The sequence below is a fragment of the Melozone crissalis genome, unplaced genomic scaffold (genome assembly GCF_028551555.1).
Source record: "Melozone crissalis strain CALT ecotype California unplaced genomic scaffold, PUWL_Pcris_2 ptg000006l_1, whole genome shotgun sequence".
Taxonomy (NCBI): Eukaryota; Metazoa; Chordata; class Aves; order Passeriformes; family Passerellidae; genus Melozone; species Melozone crissalis.
Genome location: NW_026535784.1, coordinates 45,327,435 through 45,347,398, shown reverse-complemented (window position 1 = coordinate 45,347,398; position 19,964 = coordinate 45,327,435).

The window sequence follows — 19,964 nt, the reverse complement described above, 5'->3', positions numbered from 1 at the left end:
GATACTCCTAATAGATGATTATAAAATCTAGGGCAACATTTTAAAAGTTTTTGTGTGACTTGTGTATTGGTGAATTTGACTTTAGTGTATTTTGTTGCCCAAGCATCTGGAGTTGCACTAAAACAATCACAGAACAAATTCAGTTGTAAAAGACCTCTCAGGTCATTGAGTCTAAACCTTTACTTTTCACCAGCTTGTGAACTAGACCATGGCACTAAGTGCCATGTTCAGTTATTTCTTGAGCACCTCCAAGGATGATGATCCTGATGATCACCACCTCCCTGGGTAGTCCATTCCAATGTTTAACAGCCCTTCCATTAAGAAATTTAGACTAATGTTCAATCTAGTCAAAACTGGCTCCAAGTGGTATAAACCAGTTCAAACTGGATCCAGCTGGTTCAACTGGATCAAACCAGTTGCAACCACTTCATACCAATTTTAAACAATTCAAACAGGATTAAACTGATTCAAATAATTTCAAACCTGATTCAACTGGATCAAACCAGTTTCAGCTGGTTTAAACCAGATCAAACTTGTTCCACCTGGTTCAAACCAGTTTCCAGTGGTTCAAGGACCCCAGCCCTCACTGCAAAGAGTTTCAAAATTTGATTGATGACTGGAGTGGAGATAGTCGGGTCCCCTGTGTTATGTGTGATGTCAGCAATGCTGGTTTGAACAACAAGAACAATCTCTACTGTGCATGGATAATTACCTGTAAGAATTTGTTAACCAGTTGTCTCACTGAGCCTTGTGTTCCTTGGCAAGTACTGTCAGCTCAGGCCAACTGACCCAAGGACTCATTTTCCACACAAATGGCAATAAGGGATGTGGACCCAGGCTACCCACCAGGTGATGACGATAGCCAAGATGCTCTCAGCTACTGCCCCACCTCTAACACAGCATGGCATGGTTGAGAGAGGGCTGTCTTTCGCATGCTCCTGCTCTAGCTGTTTGCAGTTCAGGGGAGCATGTGGCACACACACCTGCTTCTGGCTGTGCCATTCCCTCAGGCTCTGCCATGCTGCTCTTATTTTATGACAGAGCCCAGCACAGTGCAATCCAAAAAGCAGGTGTGTGACAAACCTCTCACTTCACTGACATGCCTGCCCCAAGCTATCAAGTACTGCCGTTTGCTCTCATAGTTCACATAGGCAATTACCTCCTCTGTGGTTGCTGTGTGTGATACTGGGGATCAGCAAATGAAGCAACCCTCCTGATATCTTACATTTCAAGAGCAACACAGCCTCATTTCCAGTAAAAACTTATGAGTGGTTTTTCTCACGCTGAGAATGACTATTTGCAGTGGAATTGTGGTCCAAGGAAAATTTCTTTCATATCTATTGAAATTTAATAGAACAACTGTGTTTCATCTTCCAAAATCACTACTTTGTCTGCTTATTTATGGAAACAAATTTTTTCAAGTTCATTCTTACTTATGCACTATTGTAGTGTGCTAAATTTTCAGTCTTGGCATTATACTAGCAAGTCCATGGATCAGCATATGCATATATGTTAATAGTGCACACCTAAACTGTTTCAACAGTGTTTCACCTCATAACAAACCATACTACAGAACTGTGCTGAATCACCTGGAAGACCATATGATATCCTGCTCCTGATACATTTTGAGGTGCACAGCTCTCATTTGTTTAATAAATTTATTAACAATTAACAACTTTGCTGCATACTCATCATTCTTTTGAATAGCTTGGCTTTCATAACATCTGAAGAGGACCTTTTTAAACTAATTATACCAAAGGGAGGACCAAATTCTGTCCCTATACGTATGCTGGATACTGTGCATATTATCCTGTTGTATCCTACTGTGCATAACATCCTGTTGTCATTTGTGTAAGAGAATACTGCTGGAGCTGGGGACTTATATGCCTAGGCAATAAAGGTTAAAACTTCAAAGGTGTTTAAGCCTTAATTTCAGGGACATCATATTTTTGTATGGCAATGGGACTTAGGCTCCTTGCCCATTTTTGAAATGTGTGTCCTCCAGCTACTGCCAAATAATGCAGCCAAAGAGCTTTTTCTTTCATTTGAGTGGTTTGTAAACACATCACAATTTTCTTATATATTTATTCTCTCTTCCTTTTTTTTTTTTTTTTGGTGAATATATTCTCTGAGCAGCTCCTGAGCTGTAGCTCATTCATGAGCATTTGAAGCTCGGTATCCAAAGTATGTTACTTATTCCAATTGCATGGTACAGTATTAAATAAAAAAAAAAATAAATAAAAAAAAAAAAGAGAGAGAGAGAGAGAAAAAGCATAATCATTTCAGTCTCTATCTGCCTGAAAAATCACTGCAAAAGTACCAAGGGTGAGACCTGCTGTCAATCCGTATTTGTCGGGACCCGAAGCGAGCACTGTCCCGGCCGTTCCTTCAGCGATTGCGGCGCCTCCCAGCAGAGGGAGATGCGAGACGCCGGCTCCGGCCCCGGCTCGCAGCTCCCGCCGTCTCTGCAACAGATCGATGGGTCGTGAATGTTTTAGGAACATGTCCGGGTCCCAGGGCTTCTCATTATCTAAGCATTTTATCGGAGAACAAACCTCTTTTAGGCCCGTCTCTGATAGTGCAGAATTCTATACCACGTTTCCTCAGTTTTTCCTTTTGGCAGAGGTGAAGGACATGAATAACTTGAAATATTTCAGTCTGTTGAGCAACAGTTTTATATTCTTCTCTCCCTCTCCACTCAGTATGTATTTTTGTAGCATTGTAACTACATATTTACCTTTGAGTTGAATATTATTGTGACTGAGGGGTGTCAGTCTCTGCCCCAAGATCATCTGATTCCAGCTGACATGAGTTTCTCTTCTATTACCAAGTACTAATTTCTGATTGTCCCTTTCAGGGTACAATGCCTTGAAATTTCTTTACAAGTGTCCCAAGAACCCTCCCTCTGATGTCTCAATACCACCTCACTGCCCACCTCTGCTTTTGTGGGTTTTTTTCCTGCCTTCAATACAATGAGAAAATAACATAATTGCTTTTAGGATCCTTGTTTCAAATTCTCTCTGTAGGTGTATATTCTGGGTTGCTCTTACCATGTGTGTATTTTATAGATTTTCTTCCCTGATGCACTTGGCAGAAAGCAGCATTAGAAAGAATTATAATTACAGTATTTATTAAACCACCTATTAGGGGAGGAAACTGACAGCATGAAGAAAAAATATTTAAGAAGAATAATAAAACACACTGGCAAAATATGTTTAGAAAGATGCAGGTTCTATGAAGAAATCCAATTTCCAAGAAAATTAGCTGTTAACATAGTATTTTGGTGCTCTGCAATATTATCAACTTGCATACAGACTCGCGTAGCATTCATTTATCTTCTAGATAAAAAAGGCATAATTTTAATTGTTACAGATTTTCTGTTCAATATATTGGCAGTTTCATGCATGAACTATTTTGTTAAAACTGATGACATTCAGCAAACTGTGAGAGTTTGAATACATGGCAGCATCCCTGGCCATCCCATTTCCATCTACTTTGTGAGGAAAAGCAGCTACAACAAAAACAAAGAGCCTCACTTCGTGTGTTTGGTTTTTTGGTTTTGTGGTTTTTGGAGTTTTTTCCTTTTTCATTTTGAATCCTGCCAAACTACTCTGTTTTACAGTGGGTTTGAAATGCAACTCTCCCCAGTAGCTCCCCTACTGTACCTTCCCAGAATGCGTGAATGCATTTACTCCTGCCAACATGTAACCCGATAATCTTTTTTTTTAATCAACAGAAAGCAGCTTTGGGAGGAAAACCCTCAATTTTCTGACCAGTGTGTGACAGTAAGAGGAAATCTGTTGCAGTTGCCAGTAATGGAAGCCCAGTTGTGTGTTTTCAGTCTTTTATCAGCTGGCCTCTTAGTGGCAGGGCAATTAGAGCTCAAATGTACAGGGAAAACTTATCCCAGTCCAGTAATCAAAGCAAACATTATATAGATTTTGATTGCTCCAACAAGAATGAAGTCTTTGTTAACTGAAGTAGCTTTATTGATTCAAATGAGGAGACATATTTATTCTGTTTTGTGAAGTGCTCCAAGCTGTGTGTGCATTTAATGCTTATGAATTCAGAGATGAAGGACTGAAAAAGTTCTATGTCAAACTGTAGAAGAGGAATTGTTTCATTCCTAGAATATTTATTCTAATGTTCTTTTCCAAAGGCTGTTTTAATACTTGTAGTTATCATTATCATCTTATAAAAGACCTTAATGTTTCACAAATGGCATGATTTGTTTAAGTCACATAATTAACAACATTCTTGACTGTTTAGCAATAATTAGTTTGTTTTCATAGAAATACTGTTTCATCTCTCTGTATAAAGGTTGAAAAATGATGGAATAGAAAAATGTTCAATCCCACAGCTGAAGATGAAAAGTTTATGAAAATAAAATCACCTGCAATGACAACATGTGATCCTGTTTTAAGCATGATCTTTAGCTCCTTAAAACATGTATAACTCAATGCTAGAAAGGAACTTAGATTTCATTACTACAGTACTTTAAACTGACAGCTTTTAGATTTCTTTGTCTGAAGACATTACTAGAAATTCAGCTGTGCATTTGCTCATGGATAACATCAAGCAAAACATGAAAAATAAAGAGAAGGCTCTCCTTGCTATCCAAGTCTAACCAGGATAATATGTGTTTTTCATAATGCAGTGCTAAAAAGTTTAAATTTTGTCCCAAGTAGAAGCAGCTGTTCTGGGTCTGCTCTTATTTCCAATAAAGTTCTGCAAAGATTTACAGAAACCAGCTCAGGCCCTTTGGGAATAAGTTCTCTATGTGAAGAACTTTGTGCTCTTTCACCAATAGGACTCTACTGTATTGAAAATAACAAGAGCCTTTTTTTGGTCAGAGAGCATTGCAGGTTATCTGTAGCTGTCTTCTTCATTACCACTTCAATTCGAGACCTACATTTTTATTCATTGTTTCTCTTATGAGTAACATTCTGAAAAGTAATATCAAATAAATGGACCTGTGGCTGTGGCCCCACACAATGCTTTCTTTTATTAGATGTCTCAGTTGTTCTGTGTTTGAGGATGATTAAAGTGTCTTGAACAGAGTTTCATAGTTACATAGTTCATAGTTCATTTTATTCCATGTGCATTCACAAATTAGTTGATGGTAATCTATTAATAAAAACTTAATATTCTGCATTATTCTCTATAGAATGTTGCAGAGTTTCTCTCTCTTCCCCCCCCCCCCCTTTTTTTTTTTTTTTCTTTTAGATGCAACTACTCACAGACTGCCTTCAGAGTATGATAAGAAAGATACAAATTACAATACTGGTTTGATAATGGCCAAGACTTTTCCTTCCTCTCTGAGTAACATAAATTCTAAGATGAGAAGTGATATTTTACCTTCATAACTAACATATTAGCCATTATTTAGTCTTGAAATTACTAAAACCAGTTCTAAAATGTGGAACAATGATTTACCACTGAAAACCAGTAAAGTGTAGACTGTTTTCTTGGTCCCAACAAATCAGTACCAGCAATCATGTTATCTGCAGGATTAACATCCCTAAAAGCTCCTCCCTCTCCAGACCACAGGAGATAAAGGGAAAACTCAATTTTTACAATGTTAGACCACAACAGACATGCCTGAGGACTCATTGATTTCCCTGGAGTTAAATTGTTCCAAGTAACAATACCAGCTCACTTAATGAACCCTTTGAAAACCAACTTTTAAGGATAAAGTGACCAAGATGGAAGGCATAGGCTGGAAGAGAGGAGACACAGGAGTGGGACAAGACAGCACATTACTAGACAGTCTCAACATTCCCAGGGAGTGCCAGTAAGTTCATTAATGACTGGGGACCTCTGATGCCCTCTGCCAGCTCCACATGTTCTCATATGTGTCCTGGAAGAGGAAGGCCTAAACTGGAACTAAGAAGGAGTAGAATTCTGGAGGCTGCTGGTTGACTTTTTATCCTTTTAATTTTTAGCAGATAAGGAAGATTTGGTTACTTTAGAAGAAAAATGAAGAACTGATCACAGTTTACAAGGATGAGCATGTGGGAGGAATGCAGGGGATGGAACACTGCAAAAGTAACAGGACATAATACATAAGCAGCAAGATCCTGTTTCTTAGAAGACTAAGATAAATAATATGATCATAACTAGGGCAAGATTCACAGTTATAAGTGAAGAAAATATTTTGTGATTCTTGTTTCTCCCCACACCTCTAGCATTTCAGAGATTGTCAAAGTTCCAAAATTCCTGCAGGAGCACAGAACAAAGTAGCTCACACCTATTTAGCCATTTTTCCTCCTTTATTGTTGTTTTTGCTTCAGTTGGTTTATTTGTTTTGTTTGGGTTTGTTTTTGTTTGCTTGTTTTTGTTTTAGGTTCATTTTTTATCTCCCCAAAAGGAATTTATTTTTCATGTAAATTTACTTTTATTCCACACATGCCTTCGATCTTTCTCTGCAAAGAAAATAATTCTCACAGTGATGCCAGGACATCACTAGTTTGCACAGCAGTATGTTCTGTAAGCTGAGCTACCTTTGAATATGTGGTGGAAAGTAATTCTGTGACATTTTCTAGCTAGCCAGATCTCTGTGCATGGTGGAACTCTTAAAAAAAAAAAGAGTTCAGAGCATGCAAAGGAGACACTGTGTAGTCTTACCCCATTCTGGCTTGGATCCAGACCTTTTGTTACCCTTTTAAGGACATTCTTCTGCCCTAGGAGTGCCGTGTGTCCATAATGTTTACAAGAGAATTAAGATTACCAGTGATAGTGGTCTTAGGATCAAGAGGCAAGTCTACATTCAATACCGTGTTTATACTCCCGGCTGGTTTTCCCAGAAGTACACACATCAACATTTCCATAATGTATGAGTAAGATCTGTTTATTCCTTACCACAGCTTCAGCATTAATCATTTGTTCTTCTCCAAACCACCAGTAAAACTCCGTGCTGTGGAAAAGTACTAAACAATGTGTAGTGCCTTGGATCAGGACCAGGCTCAGACCAAGTCCAGATTTAACAATACAGTTTTGCACATGGTCACTGCAGTGTATTTCAGCTCTCTGCTTCCAGATAAAGGAATTCCTTCAGTTTTCAATTCAGCTGTGCCCTGCTCTCAACCAGCAATTTCGGAGAATAGATTTTTTACATCCAAATGTAACCAAATACAAATTTTTGAGAATAGGAGATTGCTTATGTGGCACTTTTTGCCAAAATTGTAAGAAAAAAGTTATAAGCCATGAAGATCCCAAACATTGTGCAGTGCTGTGGAAAGCTGCAAGGCCAAAGCTGATGGCATTTTCTTGGGTATTGGATTGGTGTCACAATTACTCTCCGCTGATGAGTGGCATATTTAAGAAACCTGTGTCAGTCTGGTGATTATGATAGACAGAAAAAGACATTTTTAGATCACTGCATCTAGTGGATTCATTTGGAAGCACTGATAAATAGACACAGCTGGCGGCAGAACTAGTAGCTGAGCTGTCTTTTATTTCCTGTCTCCTATGAAGTATTAATATCAGGTGAATTTATTGGTATTAAGAAAAAAGCAACAGGATGAGGAAATAACAAAGAATAGAACTAATATCTGTCTAGAGTTGCCAAAACTCCACAAAAAAACATGAGTAGTCTTCTCTTAGCTTTGTCTGCTACTGCTTTCCTGAAAACTTCAGCAAATAGCACTATGTGAGTTCACTCCTTTCACAGCTACTGAAGTGCTACAGTACCTTTTATAGCTACTAAAGACTGTGTGTTCATTAGCAGATTGGCCCTGCAACTACACAGCCACTGCTGCAAATCACTGTGGGTGGGTGCGTTTCTTCAAACTCAGGGCCACAATATTCAGAATGGTTTTCACCTCTCACTGTAACACTTCTCATCTGGACCACCTAAGTCCCTCTGGTTTTCTGTTCAGAGGTCTGCAGAGATGCTGTTCTCCCCACGTACAGTATTTATGTCCTTCCACCCTTAACCCCAACAGAATCAGTGTTAAAGGTGAACATTAAACCAGAGAGTGAATCCTTTAATTACATCTGCTACTGACACAAATGTTCTTTATATCCAGAATCTCCTGTAGTCCTCTTATGAACTACCATGTACCTCTGGCAGGAAAGCAAATGTTCACAGGCTTAAGGAATTCCATACTCATTTTATTGATGGTAATTCTCTTAGTTGTGCACTCTGAGGCTCTATCTGGAGCATGGACTGGCTTGGCTAATGGATTCTGCAAACAGAGCATACATTCAGGAGGAATTCTATAGAGAACTGAAAAATGAGCCCTTACCCTTACATAGACATTAGGAAAGAACAAAGCAAAAGAGCCCGCCAGAACTTAATACAACATTATTTGTAAAGTGCGGTTCAGCCTGGATGGTGGAATATCTGGAAACCTTGCTTAAATATTTGCAATCCAGTCTAGTGTCAGACAAGTTCACTGTGAGTACCTAAACCATTTGTAGATGGCAGCTGCCACAGACTACGAGACACTGACACAGAGGATTGCTAAACCACCTCACTGCAGAAACCATTGCCAGCTGATGGCAAAGGAAACTACCCAGTTCTGCAAATCCCAGCACACACCAAAAACAGTGGCAATTTATTTTCATATAGATTACAGAGTAAGATCTGATGAACCGATATGAAATATCTCTGGGGCAAGTCCAGTTTCTATTAGAGGGGAGTTCACACCAAAATCCTCGCTACAGTTACAACCAAAATGTTGTGTGTTACCTCCAGAGAAAGCCAAGGGACAGAAGTATCTGTTGTCTGCTGTAAAGCGTCAGTAGGCAAAGAGGATTAACAATGCCAAAAGTTTGGAAATTTAAGGATTAACATTTTTGGTCTAAAGCCACAAGGTTTTGTGCTTCTGGGTTCCTCAGGTCATTCTTAGTCTGGATGTGTCTTAGCCAGTCATTTAAACTGAACTCATCCCATGAAAACACAGAAAAATTGGAAGTTGATCTCACTGTCTAAAGGAGCGATAAGTCAGCCCGTGTCTCAAGCACATGTTAGGAGTGGTAATTAAAATCTAATTCTAATTAGCAGCACTGGATGCTAATCCAAATAAACAACAAGAAAATTTGTTGTGCAAATTTTTAGCTGCAGAAGTAGACACTTAGTAGATAATGTGCAAGTTACTTGCTGCTGCAGCAGCAAATAGACTAGACTGAAAATACATCAAAAACACACTTAAGATTTCTTCTGCCAAAGGAATTGTTGTCAGATCAGACATTAAGGCTGATGCTGAGGCCAGGGCAGCCTCTTTAGGCCTTAGTGTCTGGTCTGATTTCTGGTTAATTAGGGCTGAGAAGTTGAAAAGTTTGCAGCTCTGTTATTCTTTACCTGCTCTGAGGAGTTAAATTAGGAGAAACCTCAGGCTGTCAGTTTTCTATCTCTAATAATCATCCAATAAAAAATAGAGAGAGGCTGAAAGCCTCCAGCTGTCAGCTCAGACTTGTTACTCTGGGTTAGGTCATCTGGAGAGCCAAAAGAAGTGAGGATCCAGGAGCTCTAATCATTAAAGTTAAATTGTTTTTTATCTAACTATTCTTATTGCAAACTGCATCCCAAATAAGGCAATTATAGGGCTCTTCATTTGGTCTTTAATTTACTACCATAGCCCTTACAAATGTTTTCATTAATTTGAGCAGCACAGCTCCTGATCCTGTATCTACCCAAGCAGGCAGTTCAGAAATGTGACTAGTGCTATTACTATTCATGTGTGTACATCCCGCAATGTGCCTAGGGCCATGATCCTGAAAGTTCAGCATCTAAATATCTTTTGAGATTATGGCCTACATTAAACAGAATTGAATTTGTGATACATTTCAGCATAATGCTACCAGAAACTACACTAATAACTGTAATAATCCATAACCTAGCTGTTATAAGGGAGGGGAACCATGCAAGAATTCTAAGAAATGGAAACACATGGAAATATTTGGAGTATGTCGTACAACATTATATATTGTGTGTTTTAATTGCAAGGAAGCTGGGACTGCAGTGCAAAACAGAACACTTGTGAATTTGGACTGCCATTACTGTCACATTTTGTTGAGTACTACATTTATACACATTTTAATGGTACTCGAAATAGAATGCCAGACCTTCACAGCTTTACTTGCTCTATAAAAAGAATCTGGAGTCAAAGCCTAGAACCAATGGAAAGGAAAGAAAAAAATAAAAGAGATGAAGAAAGAATGGAAAAAAAGAGGAAAAACCTATGTGATGCCTTTCCTGGAAACAATTCAGTGGGAATAGTAACAATAAACCTATTTAGAAATGAAGGCATGTAATCCACTGCTTCATAAGGGAAATAGCTATTTTAACCACTGTAAAACACGTGAAGTACTACCTTTCAATAGTTAAGCATAAAACAAAGCTTTTCTCTTCATCTTCAAACTCAGAAATTTGAAAATGGAACTAAATACAAATCCAGGGAGTTTCATTGATCCAATTTTGTATACATTCTTAAACAGGCCTTTAAAACTCTTCTTGATTACTATTTATGTGCAAGTCTTATAATAGAGACCTGGGCTTTCACAGAAACATGCATTTCAGGACTTTCTGACAGCAACTTGCTGTATTATGAAGGAAAAGGGAAAGGAGGTAATTTATCCCAAAGATATTTGGATACCTTCTTGCTTGTCATTCCACACAGCAGTAAAACATCTGGCAAGAAAGGGAAAAATGTCCTTTTTTGCGTATGTCAAATTGTGGAGCCCTTGTTAATATTCATGGCCTGTCCTCTATCCCACCTTGAACAGCTCTAACTACAACTGAAAGGCTGAGTCTAGAGCTTCAGCAGAGACCTTTATCTTGGCACTAGCTTAAATTCTCCTTCTCCAAAACTGTAAAAGTAAATTTGCATACACTGAACTTATAACACTAAAAATAAGTGCTTTCTCTTCCAAAACACTAGAATCTCTGTTTCTGAGCTTTTTACAATTTAATTCAACTCAGCCATGACTGGGCCAAAGCTGTGGAATTAAGTCTGCATGCACTAGGGTGAGGCATGCTGAATTGCAGACATGGTAGTCTTGAATTAGAATTTGAACTGCATTTCAGCTTGTTGGCAATGTCAGTTTTTTTAATCATTCCTGTAAATGCAGCTGTTCAAGACGTGATGCCTAGAAATGATACACCATGATTAGATAATTCTTATTAATTCAAACTTTTATGTCACTGCTGGACCTCCGCAAGTCATGCTGAGTTAGCCTATCAGTTTAATCAGGGTGCAGGCAAGCTGCATACTTGGGAAGTACAGGGAGAAGCCACCTTTGTTTCCAGAACCTCTGAAAGAAGTTCCAAGATACTGACTGCAGTGTCTTGCCTTGCATCCCTGCCTCAAACATTAAAATTTTGCTAGTAATAACCATCCAAGCTCTTATTCCTTAATTTAATTTGAAGGCAGTGACATATATAAAATTAAAATTTAAAATTAAATATTTCAAAGGAAAGGACTTTATCTCTCACTCATGCTGTTAATGAGAGATGTGTATTATGAAAGGTGCTCATACAAATGTCTAACTTAAAAAATGTAAATTAAAGTTTCGGCCTAAGACATTGGAGCAACTTCAGAACAGCACTGACTCTGTAAAATCTTTCAGTGATCTAAGATCTTTCTAGATAAACACAAGGTCAGTAAAATTGCTTGAAATTCATTGGTATAAGAATTTGACTTAAATTTCTTTAGGCAAAAACAAATTCCTTGCATTGTTGCCTTGCAAATCAGAGATCTTATGCTTTTATTGTATCATGTGAAGAGCTACAGAGTTTGTGAGGACATATGGACATGGGGAAATTTGTGATCCATGCAGAGCAACATTAAGGTTAGTGGGGCTGAACTCAGCTTCAGGATCTGTCACATGCATACTTCTTCATTGGCCTAGAAGGCAGAAAACTGGGGGAAAACTCTGTAGCAATTGCAAAAAAATTGTGTAAGATTTTCTTTTTTTTCTGACATGGATGTAACAGTGTTTCCAATGATCTAGAAAATATGGTTGTAATGATTGACTTACTCTATTGGGAAATATACTGAATTTACCTTGGAGTAGAGGCAGAAAAAACACTATTCTAGTACAAATATTTCATATGTAATCACAACACGTGTTAAGCATTGCATAATTACATTTTTTCTTTTGCATCATCAAGGCAGTACAATAGCTGAAGCACAAAACTGCCATGAGCTTGAATAAAAATACATCCAAGTTCCAAAATATTTACAATTTTAGCTGAATGCATCCTGCCCAGGATACATATCCTGCTGCCAGATCTGGATACGACTTCTACACAGACATTAACCATCCCTTCCCTTTGGTAGAAAGGATTCACAGTATGAGGGTGCAGCAGCAAGCTGCCTGCTGATCATGCTTCCCTGGAGGCCCTGCTGGCTTGCTCAGCACTTAAAGTAAGTTAGATAAGTGCTTATATATCACAGTGACAGGCATTATAAATATCCTGCTCGGCTGCATGCATATGGAGCTGCATTAAGTCCAGGGCAACGTACACGTGAATCTGGAGGCAAAACATTCGGTGCAGTTTCACTAGTTAACCACACATGTAATGACCTTCCCAGCTATCCAGCTAAAATACCAGATGTCCAAAGATGCTGAGCTGACTCCTCTCTGCCATCAGCTACCTGGGAAGCACCTATGTTGTCAGCAGATCTGTGCTGCAGAAGCAGCTGAGCACCTGCTCCTGCGCTCTGCACTCTCAAGTGGCATCAACAAAGACCTCAAGTTGGTGGCCTTGGGGACAGCCAGAACTTCCTTGCTGCTTGTATTCCCAACAGCATCAGTGGGAACTCAAAGCACTTTGAGTCCCCCTGTTCTGTGCTGTCAACAGAAGTCTCATGCCACCCAACATTTTGGAACCAGCTTCTGACTTTTTCCTTCTAACGTGACCTGAAGTTGAGCCATAGGTAAAAGAACTTTCGTGTCTGAGTAATCGCATCGTCTGCATCAACATGATTAAGCAAGCAATACATTCAGAGCTTTGCATATGAGATAAATTAAAGCTTTTTGTTCAATGGCACTGAATACATTTGAGTTTAAAAGGGTATATAGAGTGTCCCTTCAGTAACCCTGCCTTGTCATCATGATACACCACCCTGTACTCCTAGGGCTCAGAAAGATTAAGAGAAGCATTTACATCTTGCATTAATGAAGCAACAGATTATAGGGTTGTGCACTCTGTTACTGGTTGTTTATTTTTATTTATTTATTTATTTTACAACCTAAGTGAATCAAAGTTCCAGTGGGCTGAAGAGGATGATCTCAGCTGAAGTCTGGAAGTAATTTTATAATTGCCTAATAAGTCAGAAATGACAAAACCTACTTTTTTTTCCCCCATGGCACTGAGACCACCAGTTGCTGTATTTCCTGCCATGCTCTATGCTGTTTGTACTCAAGAGGTTTCTGTTCAAGGGGAAAACTGTTTACATCCATGACTAAAATAAGACATATTGTACAGTGGAGGATATGTGGTTACAGAAGAAAAAGACTGGAAGAAGGGGAGAGAAAATAAAAACAATAAGTGGTGACTTAAGCTTTCAAACATTCTCCTCTTATTTTTGCTTCAATACTGCTTTGAGGTTTGTTTTGGAACAATTTCTCAGCAGAAGTCTTGGGCTTTCTCACAGATGAGAGTTCTAATTTCCCAAAATTGCTTTTATTACCTGGTTGCAGAAAGGAACACGGTTACTTTGTCAAACAACAGGCATCTGTAACCCTACCACCATTAGAGAGGTTCATAGTGACTCTCAGCAATCTTTGTATGGGGAAACTGCTGAAATTGACATTTTAACAGCAAAGCCTAGTGGCAAGAGGAGGAAACCTGATCTCTCCTATTTAATCCCAAACCTTCTGTGAGTCCAGCAGATAACACTGAAGTTCAGGATTACCTCCAGGTCTCTCTCCTGAGGGTGAACATGTAATTATGATAAGTGGCACTTACTCATTGTACTGCTATAGCTAAAGGTAAACACAATGAGTCAGACCTCAAAATAAACAATTACCAAACTCCTTTCAGAGCCATTAAAGTATCTCTCTCCCTTGCCTATCACATGCTGTCTGCTGTCTTCTGCTTGTGTGACAGATGATCTGCAGCTGCCATTGGCATGTGCACAGTCACCCTCAAGTTTTTACTTAGGAGCGCATAGCACAAAGAGAAGCTGTCATGCAAAGAGAGGAGGCTGAATGCAATGGTTCAAACAGCCAGCCCTGTGCTTAGTATAGTGCTTTACTCCCTGCCCTCTGCTACAGGCAGAGGCTACATAGTATGTACTCAAATCAAGCCAGTCTTCTGTGGCTGCACACTACCAACCTCATTTCTGTGGATTCTCTGCTTTTTGGATTGCAGAGGCTGTTCATAATACAACAAAGGCTGGGTCTCAGGTGGGATCTGTAGGTGATACTGCAATAAACTTAGCAGGAAAGTCATATTTTGTGTTGTCCTTTGTCTTCTTACAAGGACATTAGGCACTCTGAAGTTGGCCAGTTAGGATTATTACTTTTTGACTGGCAGGGTCCAAATTATGTCTCATCTGATTAAGTCCCTTTATAGTTTATTTGCAGGTGTCAGTGAATGCAGTGGGGCAGCCTGTAAGCAGTTCTTCACAGTGACAAACTTAGAGAGATCAAGTGGCTTGCCAAACATTTTTTTCCAGGATGCCTGCTGCATACAATCTGTCTTTTTGGCATCTACAAGCCTTACTATCTGCATGCCCTCCTGTCATCTGCTATTTGGCTATTGTCTTGTTTAAAAAAGGAGTTTTGGAACTTAAATGTCAACAGGTGTGACAGAGTGTATGAAGGCATGTTGTACAGAAACATGACTAATTATAATTTTCTTTTCGCTTAAATTTTTATCCTGTTAAAAATTGAAGTTAAAAATAATGTGCATACAGTGCACTGTGACTTTAGAAAAAGTTCTCTAATTAATAGAGCTTCCAATTAATGAAGCCTTACAATCTGTGTTGGTTATAAGTCATCTCAACTCGTATGCATCTTGCTGTTTGCTGCAAGCCTGGTATCAAGCTGATCTGTCAGGCGTTTTGTACGCGGCGTTTCTGGAGTAGGGGCAGGGGTCTGACCAGCATCTAACCCACATAAGCAGCTTCTGAACAGATGGGACTGGAGACCTGGCAGCTGAAACACCCAGTCTGTTCATCGACTGTGGGCACAGAGCACAGCCTGTCCAGACAGATTTTGCACCTTGAGTTAAAATGCCTATGGCAAAAGTGTTGTACAAGGAGATCTGTGAGCATTTTAGAGCTCTGAATCCCAAATATCATAGATGTCAATGGTAAACGGTAGAGAGTATTAGTGCCTCATTAAAGTACTCCTCAGCACATACTTCTGCAGAGCAGTGTTCCACAAGGAGAGAAACAATATTTTGGCTCTTCCATTGCTTTAGGGGTAAAGAGCTAGCATAGGATCTGGGAGCACATACTTCACTGTGACATATGGCAACAAAGAATACACATTCTCTTTCCTTCTTGTTTCTCCTTAGAGACACAAAGGAAAAGAAAATTCATGGGCTGTGCTTCATCACATACAGTTGCTCAGATTGAGAGGGAAAGAAAACCACATGACTCTCATTCATTCATCTCAAAAAAATTAACCAAAGGTTGGAGAAAGGGGTTACTCTTCATAGAAGGGACATGATCCAGAACACCTACCTTGTGTCCCAAAGCACTCATTTGTGCTTATCTTTAAGCATCTATAACTCCTTGCCCTGTGCCGCTTTATTAGGATAAATAAGGGAAACACATCTGAGGGCAGAAGATGGAGAGAAGCAAGGCGAAGAAATACCTACATTTTTATGGTTATTTGTAGGAGATGGATTCTTCTCAGTGCCTTATCATCAGCTACTAGCTACTTTGCTACACTCAGGGTCAGAGCAATCGTATTTGTCTATACTTGTTTGTGCAAGCGTGGGTGAGGTAAAGCAAAGTATGAAATGTCAGGAATACCAGCATTGCAATTCCACCCTCGTTGCTTCACATTCAAATTTTCCTGAGTTCCAGGTGCTGACTATTTCTTTCTAACTGTGTCATTGCTTCCCGTACTCAACTTAATCCAGGCAGTGCCATTAGGTTAATGCAGAGGCTGAGCACAGAATCTTTCTGCATTATGCCAAAAAAATCATTGAAATAGGTCTGTGTAAAAAAAACTTTGTGATGAATTTGCAAAGCCTCCTGTAAATGCCTAAGGACTTTGCACTCTATAAATATTTAAAACAAATATCTCCCAACACATAAACACACTCATTTCCTGCTGATAAACCCAGATGCATCAGCAGGGTTGGAGGGAAGGCAGTTATCTGCATTCAGATGTTGTTCAGCACATCTCTAAACGCAATGAAACTTTTTTGTGTTAATTCTTCCCTTTTACTTATCCATTTCATCATCATATAGCATTTCAAAAATGCAGGAGATATAACCCCGATCCTAATCTGAGATAATGGGAACCATGTCTAATTAAAAACTCATCAGTATAAAAATGTTTTGTTCACAGCAAAATAAAAAAAACCCTACAAAACACAACCCTTAAAAATTCCATCCTACAATATTGCTACTTTCATTTCTTGTGCATGATCTGCACAATTAGACAGCAATTTGCCTCAATTAAACAACATCACATACGTGCAAGAAAAGTCTTGTTTACACTAAACAGTTTGGGAAGATGAAAGGTGTTTTCTAACATGGGAGTCAGCTCATCCACTATCCAAAAGTAACAACTCAGGGGCAATAATGTAGCTCCTGACAGCTCAGTCTAGTATTTCACAGTAGTAGAGAATGAATAATAATAATAATAAAATGGTATCAAGTACTATCTATCAAGGAAAAGCTACACAGGCAGAATGTTTCTGTGTAATGAACAGTGCATCTGGGTGAAAAAGGTCTTCAAACAATTAGGCCTCATTTTTCTGTCTCAGCTGCGCAGTGCCTGCTCTCATCCTGTTTGCCTGCTCTGATTCAGACATAAGTTGGATTCAGGGAGCGTTCAGCAAGTGCTGCCATCGTGTCTGAGGCACTTGGGCTCCTCTCAATGCTCTGCTGAGTAACTGAACCTTGGCTCTGCTCTTCTGACCTAGTGCCATCTCTGCAAGGACAGCAAATATAGAGATCTAGCTCCAGCACTCTGAAGTCTGGCACTGTCCCAGAGCTCCAGGAGCTGCTTCACCGCTCTCTCCCAAAATCTGCCAGGTGGTGGGTGAAAGCCAGAGAGCATGCAGACTGTTGTCCTTGCAATTTTATCCTTTAGATCCACTGCAGAGCTCAAGTAGGTATGTTGTTTGCTTATCAGTGTTTGTTTGCATTGCTGCATTTCTACCATTCCTACTTGGAGAGAAGCCTTCCTCTCCCCACTTACAGAACAATGCTTTGCAGGGAAACACTTACTGATACACTCAGGAGAACTCCTGTTCCCTTTGCATGGGACTGAGCACTGATTGCATGTGGAGATAGAGTCAGGTTAGGTTTCCGCTTTCTAAGTTCAAGTAAACTTCCCTAACTTATTTAGTAACGTGGAATTAACTTTACATTTAAAATAGGTCCTGTCCCCACAAACTCAGGATAGCAGGAAAACACTCCTTGACTTTTAAAGGCTTTAACCCTTGCAGATCTGGAGAAGCTGATTCTTTCCCCCCATAGCAGCCAAGAACAGCATAATTGGAGGTGGGTCAGGAAAACTGGATGATTACAAAGATAGGTGTAGAGACCTATGACATTTTCTGTCCGCCTTTACTGGTGCAAAAAGGTTTTATTTTCTATTTCTGTCCTTTGCCTTGCTTCCTTTGCTCCAGAGCATGATCTTCCTGTTCAAGCAGTGCTACAGATTACCTGATTTTGATACCATATTGATCTCTACCTGCAGCTGACAGCACGCAAGATTTGCCTGGATTTTTTCTATGAAAGTTAAAAGATTTTTAATGATGTTTTTTCCATGACACACATGAAGCCTGTGCTCAAAAAGCTGAGCTGTGTTTAAGCATCCAGTGACAGGGTCATGCTATTTCCTTGACTCTTCAGGCCAATTTATTCCATTTAAATTAACACTACATCAACAACTCCTTGGCTTCTCTGTGGTCACCGAGGCTGCCAGTAGTGATGATGACATTTGCAAATGAAACCTTGCCTGCTGTGAGCTGCTGGGTTGGAAGGTGACTGCTACACATTTGAATTCAATGTAAAGCAGAACTGTGATTATGTTTGGGGAGTGAATTTGTAACAAGTTTCCTATTTGCCCGGATTTCAGGGGTGCTGAATTAGTTCAACAGCCTGAATCACATCATGAAGATCATCTTGTTACACTTTACAGAGGATATATATGCCTCCTTGCATGGCCTATAGTGTCTAGCATCTTAATCTATTTATTTTAATCTATTCTCACTTCTAAATTTTTAGTTTTTCTTCATTCTTTGCCCTTTATCTGCATTTGATTCTCACTTCTCTTGTGTGCTCCCACAGACGTAGAAATGAATAGAATTTATTTGGTTTCCTTTCCTCCAGGATGAATCTGAGGATCACATCTTCCCACCTCTTTCAATCACAAAAGTCAGATATATGGCTCTTTCATAAGTAGGCAATGCACTATGATGACATATGCTCAGCTACAAGAAACTGTGAAGTATGCATGGTAAAATAATTTACTCAATATTTTATATGAATCAAAGCAAGATTCTGTTCAAACAGAGCAATATCCTGCCAATTGTATAGAGAGCAGGAGGAGACAAGCCTAGAAAAGCACCTTTTTTTTCAGATTTTGGCATAAGTTTTCTACATTTTTGATTTGAAAGCAAAAATAGGAGTTAGCAATTACATACACAGGGCCCACCTCCACTTTAAGCTCAGTGTGGCCATTTTTATCTATCCTAAGCAACTGCAGAAGAGCACCTGAAAGAGGCAGAACTTCCTGGAAGCACACAATGCATGCTGCAAAGGAGATGGAGCCTCACCACACTGCTGTGCTCACCAAGGTGTCTGATCCATCAAAGGGCTGGAGGAGCATTGCCAGTGCAAGGGATTGACAGACATGGAAGGAAAAACAACTGAAGCGTTCAGTTGTTATAAAGAAGCACTTCTATGTATTTTTGCTTCAACGGCAGAGGACAGCCTGATGAGAGGCAAAGAGTGTGATATGCAGACATTTGTGATAGGAGCAGAAGGGAAAAATAGAAATTGTGGTAGACCAGCAAATTGGAACAGATTTTTTTTTACTTTAAAAAGAGGAAAACTTCCACACATAGCTGTTAATTAATGGGGCACCCTTCACTGGCGATATCAAGTGCAAATCCAAAGTAGTTTGGTTTCCTTTGTACAAGGTTTTAGTCACTGAACAAGCAGTAGATAAGTGTACTGCAGAAAAAGCTATGATAAATTCTAAATTTTCATGCCAAGACAGCTTCTGCCTCCCCTTCTTTGCTGAAGAATTCTTGCCATGCAAAGAGTAGGATAATTAATGGAAGAAATTCAGAGTAGAAGATACAACACAAGGGCAGAGATTCTGCTGCTGCTGTTCTTGAACTTCTCACAGGAACGCTCCTGCTCTTTTCTCAACATCTTGTCAATTAATATTAATTTCCAGTAGTTTACATCTGTTTCCCCAGGGTAGGTGGCAGAAGTCATGGTCATTTTAACAGCCTGTATAAAGGGAAGTTCATGTACTCTGGTGGGGTGATGATTACCTGGCATTATGCAAACAGGGGAGTTTAAGCCTAATCAGACTGTGGGTATTCTATAGTAGGCAGAAGTGGGGTTGAGCTCTACTCAACCTAAAAAGTTTCCTGATCCTACAGAACATGCCTGGATACATTACATGAAGCTTGGCTGGTGGAAAGGCTGGTTGTGATCAGCTGGATCTCAGAAACAAATCACCAAGAGGCAGAAATTCCTATATGTGACCACCTAGACTCTCTCTTGAATTGTAAAAGTTGAAAACAATATTTAAGAAATGATGGATAAAAGGATGAGAGGGAAATGGCCCTATTTCAA